Source organism: Chinchilla lanigera, unplaced genomic scaffold (assembly GCF_000276665.1).
Source record: "Chinchilla lanigera isolate Chin_1 unplaced genomic scaffold, ChiLan1.0 scaffold00013, whole genome shotgun sequence".
NCBI classification, from domain to species: Eukaryota; Metazoa; Chordata; class Mammalia; order Rodentia; family Chinchillidae; genus Chinchilla; species Chinchilla lanigera.
In genome coordinates, this window is record NW_004955414.1 from 10540433 (window position 1) to 10548575 (window position 8143).

The window sequence follows — 8143 nt, forward strand, 5'->3', positions numbered from 1 at the left end:
GGAAACCTTGAATAAACAATATAGGACAGAAATAGAATTCATGAAACAGACTCTAACAGATATGCAGGAAATCAAAAATTCCCTTGAAAGCTAGCAAAACCATTTGAATGAAACTGAAGTTACCTTGAAGACAGGATTACAGCTAGTGATCATGAAAATAAAGACCTTAAATATAACAAGGAATCAGGAAATAACAACTCAATAGCTGCAATATGATGCAACAAAAAACAATATAGGCTTGATAAGTGTCAATGAAAAAGCAGGAGTGAACACAAATGATATAAAAAGACTATTTGCAGAAGTAATAGCAGAAAATTCCCAAGTATAGGAATAGAATTTTACGTACAGTTAAGAGAGGCATATGGAAAAATCCAAACAGCCATGACAAAAATAAATCTAGACTCAAATATATAACAAACAAAGTCCTAGAATTTCAGCACAAGAAAAAATGTTAAAAGTTTTTAGAGAAAAGAAACAGATCACCTATAAAGGGAAGCAATTAAAATTACAGAAGACTTCTCAGTACAAACATTCATGTCAAGAAAAGCTTGGAGTAAATTATTGCAACTCTTGAAATAAAACAACTTTCAAAATATATTAACATACCTAGCAAAACTATCTTTTAAAATTAATGGAGAAATAAGATACATCAATAACTAAGAACAACTGAAGAAATTCATATGGTCTCAAACTTACACTACAAAGAGTACTGAAAAACATTCTAGACAGGGACAAAAATGATGATTGTTCCAAGAACAACAACAGAAAGAAATCACCAAGCAGAAAAGCAGTTAAACAAAGGGGAAAAGCAAGGAACCAACACCAAGAAAATAACATAACAAAGACAAACCAATACATATCAGATATAATTATAAATGTAAATGACATTAATTCACCAATCAAACCAAACAGCCTGGCAGAATAGATGAATAAACAAGATCCAAAAATATGCTGTATAAAAAAAATTAACAAGAAAAGAAATTCATAGACTGAAAATCAAAGGCTGGAAAATAACACTCCATGAAACAGGAACCAAGAAAAGCAGGGATAGCTATTCTTTTTTGCTAACAAACTGAACTTCACACTAAGAATTATCAACAGAGCTAACCAGGGTTACTACATATATTTTAGGGGAAAAATTCAAGAGGTAGAGATAACAATCATAAATATATATGCACAAAATATGAGAGCACCAAACTGTGTAAGAAACATAAATAGACATGAAAAATCAAATAAGCAATAGCAGAATTGTAACAGGGGAGCTTAATACCCTAATGTCACAGAGAGATAGATCAACTAAACAAAAAATCCGCAAGGAAATACCAAAATTGAACCAAACCTGTAAATAAATGGAGTTAGTAGACATTTACACCCAAAATCAGAGTAGACATTCTTCTCATCTGCACATGAGATGTTCTCTGAAGTAAACCATGTAGTAAGCCATAGAACATGCTTAAATGAATGAAAATGAAATAAAATTATCCTGTGTATGTTATCTGACATAGTACAATGAAATTGAAGTTAATTGCAAGAGAAACTGCAAAAACTACCTAAACATATGGAAATTAAATAACACCCTCCCAAACAACCAATTGGTTACAGATGAAATTAAAGAAGATATTAAACCTTATCTACAATTCAATGAAAATGGGTATACAACATCTTGGACCTGTGGAGCACAATAAAATCAGTCATAGAGGAAAATTTATAGTGGTGAATTTTCACATCAGGAAAACAGAACAAGCACAAATAAAAACCTAATGTTGCCCCTCAAGCTTCTACAAAAAGAAGAGCAAATCAAACCCAAAACCATACATGTTAATAAAATTGAAAATGTTATTAAAAACTTAACAACAAAGATGTATAAAAAGCTTTTGGTAAAGATGAATAAGCATTGATAACAAAAACCCTACAGAAGATTGGAATGCATTTGACCTCTACCTTAATCTGACAAAAGCCATCTATGACAAACCAACAGCCAAATTCATACTAAATGGATAATAGCTGAAAGTTTTCACTCTAAAGTCAGGAATAAGATAAGGATGTCCAGTATCACCATTCCTATTCACCATAGTTCTGGAAACACTACTCAGAGCAATTAGACAAGGGATTGAGTAATAAAAGAATAATGAAAGGAAGGGAAGTAGTCAAATTATCATTATTTGCAGATGACATGACACTCTACATAGAAGACCCCAAAAATTCAACCAAAAGACTTCTAGATTTAGCAACCAAATTCAGTAGTGTAGCTGGATACAAAGTCAACCCTCAAAAGTCAACAGCATTCTTGTACATAAACAATAAAGTAACTGAAAGAGAAATTAGAACCACATTTTTCACAATAGCATCCAAAAAATGAAATACATAGAAATCAATCTTATAAAGGAAGTAGAAGATCTATATGTTGAAAATTACTGTTCTCTGAAGAAAGAGATCAAAAAGGATGTCAGAAAATTGAAAAACATCCTTTGCTCAAGGAATTGACCTAGAATAGTGTAGGCAATCCTGGGCAACAAAGGCAAGGCAAGAAGCATCACAATCCCTAACTTGAAATTATACTTCAAAAATATTGTTATAAAATTATCATGATGTTGGCAAAAACCAAGCCTGAGTATCAGGGAAACAGATTAGAAGATGAAGAAACAAACACACTCAGGTACTTTATCTTTGACAAAACAGCCAAACACGTTCACTGAAAGAAAGTTGGCTCTTTAATAAATGGTGCTATAAAACTGGCTCTTTACATGCCAGAGTCTAAAACTCAACCCATGTCTACCACTGTACACTAAACTAAGTTAAAATGAATCAAAGATTAAAATATTGAAAGAGAAACACTAAATCTATTGGAAGAAAAAGTAGGTAGACATTTTGAAGACATAGGACTAGGCTGAGAGTTCATGAACAAAACTGCATGAGAAATACCTTAAAGAAGCAACAATTTGTATTTCCTCTTATTAAAAAGCTTTTTCACATCAAAGGAAATCACTAACAGAGTTCAAAAGTAACCAACACAGTAGGACAAAATTTTGCCAATTGTCCCACAGACAAGGGAGTACTATCTAGAACATATAAAAAATTGAAAAACTCAGACCCCCCAAATTCAAACACCCAATCAAACAATGAGCATCTGAGACAAATTCACACTTCTCAGATAAAGAGACACAAGTGACAAATAAATATATAAAAAATGTTCAACATCACTCATCATTCGAGATATACAAATTAAAACAAACCTAAAATTTCACTTCACTCCAGAAAGAATCACTATCATCAATATATCAACCAATACCAAATGCTTCAGGGGGTATGGGAATAAAGGAACACTTTTCCACTATTAGTGGGAGTGCAGACTGGTCCATGCACTTTGGAAATCAGTACGGTGATTCCTAAAAAAGCTAGGATTACAGGTCCCATTCAACCCAACTATTCCCTTTATGAGTATCTTCCCAGAAAATTTAAAAACATCATACCAGATTGATATATGTGCACCAATGTTTATAGTAGCACAATTTGTAATAGCCGAATCTTGAAAAAAATCCAAATGCCCATGAACTTAGGAATGTATAAGAAGATGTGATATTTTTATACAATGAATAGAGAAGGATAAACTTGAGACTTTCATAGGTAAATGGATGCAATTTGAGATCATACTCATAAGTGAAATAAATCACACTCACATGTGTAAATATCATATTGGGATATTCCTGCTGTGAGTAATAGAAAGAGTAAATAAGGTCTAAAATGTAAAATAGACATAAAGTAGGACAAAATTGCTTAAAAGGAAAAAGGAACCAGGATGGGGAAACAAGGATTGGAAGGAAGGGAAAAGGGAGAATAATGAAAGTTAGCTGGACCATTAGTATCTCTTAGTTCATCGAAAAGCAAAGTTTGTGCTAATGTTGATTGGAGAATTTTTTTATGTCACTATACTTTACTCTGAATAACTACTTTGAAGAAAACAATGTGCAATGTATTAGCTCTTGTTATTCTCCTATTATTGTGTTATGAAATTCTATTTCGCTTTTTTCCGTAAAATAAAAAGAAGAAAAGAAATTATCAAGGCTCCAAGATTTCCATTTCTAAAGTATAAATGAAAACTCCCAGCCATTTACGCCTCTGGTGGAATCCTGAAAAAATCAGCTGTCAAACCCTAAGTTTTTCCATTAAAATTAAAGTGTGCTTGAGGCTTTTGTCGTGAAGCATCAAAACAGATTTTCAGATGGAGAAATATTTTTTAAAAGCTAACTCATCCAAAACATAGATGAAATTGTTTATATAATTACTGATTAAAAGTTCTTTCTAGTAAATATAAAGGTGAATTTGGAGTCAAAGAAGTAGGATCAGTAATTCTGACAGTGTATACACTTGAGGTTATATAATTTCTCCTCTTTTTAACACTGCAAAGTCTATTTCTCTAGGAAAACAACTGCAAATGAAATTATCTACTATTGTAGTGTTCCCATGCTGGAAAATGTTATCAATAACAATCAGCCCACTAGAATGCAGGTTAGAGTAGAACACACAGTAGAATTTTGTTTTAGCAATGTTCTCAAGTCAGTATGTTGTATGTTCCTTGATGTTCTCCTTTCTCTTGAATACAGGAAGTTCAGACAATCTCCAAGGATTTGAAATAATATCTAATATTGAATGGTGGCATATTCTGTGTTGATCTACTTACATAATTATATAAGCTTCTATACTGGGTTAATAAAGAACAAGCAAGAACATTGTATGCTGGCTGCCTGCTCCATGGTGGGTGCAGCACACACACCTATAATCCCAGCACTGGACCATGAATCAATCAAAACTCTAGAAGACTGCTCCCATGGTTGCATGAGGTTTTGGAGGGACATCTAACCACAAACATTACAGCAGGCTTCCTTGTGGAATAGTAATGGAGATTTCTGAGTACTGGGATGGCTGAGTCCTGTGAATCAAATTCTATGGAACAAATTCTATAGGCAGAAATTCTTGAGAAGGGTGCCCTGTAGTTTTCTTCTCAAAGCAAAATCTTTCTCTTTTACAGTTTTGAATCTGTGAAGTATTGGGCCTTGCTGGTTCCTCATATTCCCTCAAGCTATTTTTCCTACTGTTCTGTTGTAAGTCTATCTTGTTGTTGGCTGTTTTTTAAGGTTCATCATTTTAGTAAATGAGGTTTCCTTTGCTCACTCTTTTGGGGACCCATGTTTATTGGACATTCTTTTCTGGCTAAATTCAAAATTTTTAAAATAATTTAGTTGCCCTGCTTGCTCTTAATTTTCAGCATAAAGTTTTGGCTAAAGCTCCAAACTGTACCCATGCAGCAGCCTGAATTTTGAGCTGCTTTCAAATTTTCTCCATGAAATTAGTCTGCCTCCCTTAATTTCAGTCTCTCACAAAGTCTTAGGATGCAGGCAAAATTTTGACAGAACATCACAGGCATAAGCTGCAACTGCCAATGTTGTCCTTGTTCCCAACTAAAACCTCCTGAACCTGGCCTTTGGCAGCTGCACTGTCAGAATTCTAATCTTCTGATCTTTGACTAGAATCTCCCATCAAGGTAATCTTATGGTATTCTAGGATTTTTTAGTCACCATCTCTAAACCTTTCCAAACTTCTCCCACAAGCAAGTTCCAAAGGCTTCTCTATCATGGTCAATTGCAGTCATAGTGGTGACCCCATATCAGGAAGTGACAACTCCTTCATAACAGATAATATGCTCGTGTTGCTATCACCTGTGAAGTAGAAAAGGGAACAAGAATACGGCACGGATAGGGATCAGCAGTTCTAATTCATCCTTTTAAAAGTTGGTATGGTCAAGTATGGTGCATAAGCCTTCAAAAGAGCACATAGAGAGAAATGCTCATTTACTTCCCAGTGCTTCAAGTTTCTGTCCATCAATGTTTTCCAATTTTAGGGATAGTGAACAAACACTTGAAATAGCAATGAGAATAACAAGAGAAAACTCACTTAGGAAGAAGTAGGAAACTTGAGAGTAAATATGCAGGCACTTAAGACTTCAGTTTAGTGTGGTTATAGGAGAGGAAGGAGGGCTGAGGTATGCTGACTCCTCCTCCCACTGGATACTTCAAGCTTTCCATTCTTGATAGTTTAGGACAAGGAAAAATGGAGAAAAATCTCTCAAAAGTATTTACAGTGTTCACAGAAAGTATGGAAGTGCCAGCCAAAGAAACAAGATGAAAATTCATTATAGGAATAGAGAAGAAAGGAGAGGGAGAGAGAAAAATACAAAAGATGCCATTCTCGCTGAAAGCAGGGAGAGCTCTCATTTAGAGATGCAGACCTTGGAAACATAGCCAGTGACTAGATCTTATACCTTCCTGAAAGAAAATTTCAGATACTGCTTTTGACACTAAATAAAACCAAACCTGCATCAAGCCTCCAAAAGCTTAATCCTGTACATATAAAATATCTAAACCCACATTGGAGCAATCTGACTGAAGAAGAGAAATACATCTCTCTGCACATATATCTCATTTTTTGCTTCAGTCTCAACTGAAGAATTATAAAAATATAAGTTCACAATTAAGTTTAATAAGGTAGTCCAACAATACAATATGCCCAATAATCATGAAAAGAAATGGAAACAAAATATATATTGATGATCCACATGTTACAGTTGTTACATGAATCTTAAACCAAGCAGCCAAGCAAAAATCTATGGCAAAATTCCTTTTAGTTGTAGTGCAAAAATTGATGTATAAAGATGCATTAGAACCTTAGAAGAAATATAGAAAGTAAAATATATATATTTTAGAAATAATACATTATGAGAGATGGACTTATTAGATGGGAAACAAAACAGTGGAAAAGTCAGACAAAAACCTGGTAAAATTGAAGGTGAGATAGCAGATCATATCCACATTAAAGACAAAACAAATAAGGTTTTGAATAAAAAATGAAATGAACAGATTTTATCAACCGTTTATTGTATGACTGAAGATCTAAAAGAACAGAATTATAACATGACAAAAAGTATATTTGAATATAGGATAATTTACCAGCTTCTTGACTGAGAAAAGATAATACTTTACAGATCCAAGAATTTCTCTAAATCCCAAGCAAGATAAATTAAAAAATAAAGACACAGTAAAAGCACAAAAACATTAGTAAAAATATAGAGAACAGATATTAATGAGATTTAGAGGAAAAAGACACATTTTATACAACTACTAATACATGTTGACTTCTCATTAGAAGCAATGGACAGAAATAAATGAAATTCAGTAAGTAAAAGTTCTAAAATTTAATAAAAGAGTCAAATTAGAGTTTAACATCTTTGGAAAATATTCTTTAAAAGGGAGGTGAACATTTACAGCCAGGTCTTGACTTAAAATACTGTTTCCTATTGGAAAGGTTGAGAACTCTTCAGAGAGATGAATCCAAGTATGACATATATAAAGAAAATTAGCACTGCCCAGTTGTAAAAAGGAGAAGATATATGATTCTACTTTATTAATTTATTATTTTTATTATAGATACAAACATTTAAAAGTTTGAAACTGTAAAAATACACAAATGTTATCTCCTGGTTCTAGAGGTCAGAAGTCTGTATACGTGATTCAGTTTTACAAAATCAAATCAGAGTTGACATAGTGAAGTTTTTGTTTCTGAAGGCTCCAGGGATGAATCTGCTTCCATGTACTCAGGTTTCTCAAAAATTTGTTTGATATAGTTGCTGCTTTAGTATCTATTTCTGGTCTGCTTTAAGTTACTGGAAACTCATTGAAAACCTGTCATCCCTGATCACCTATGTAGTAGCCCTTTGCTCCTCATTTCACGGACCCAAAGCTCAATACAATCCACAACAGCCTATCGCAGTAAAGCCAGTCAGTTAGCATTGGGTTAATGTAATAAGTTCCTTCTCATGGGTTTCTTTTGAAGTAATCCTTCTATATCCCTGAGGAAAGCCAAGGGATAACTCCCGTAGCCTCTAGTAAACAGGTGGTTCAAGAAGCTGTAGCTAGTGTTCCTCTCTTTCTCTCTTCCTCTTCTTCTACCTGCCCTCTCTTTCCCTCTGCTGTTTGACCTACCATAGGCCCTCATGGTAATCCCTCTTTTCTCTGTAACAAGATGTGTCTGGTGTTTTATATATATTTATTTTCTTTCTTTCTTTCTTTCTTTCTTTCTTTCTTTCTTTCTT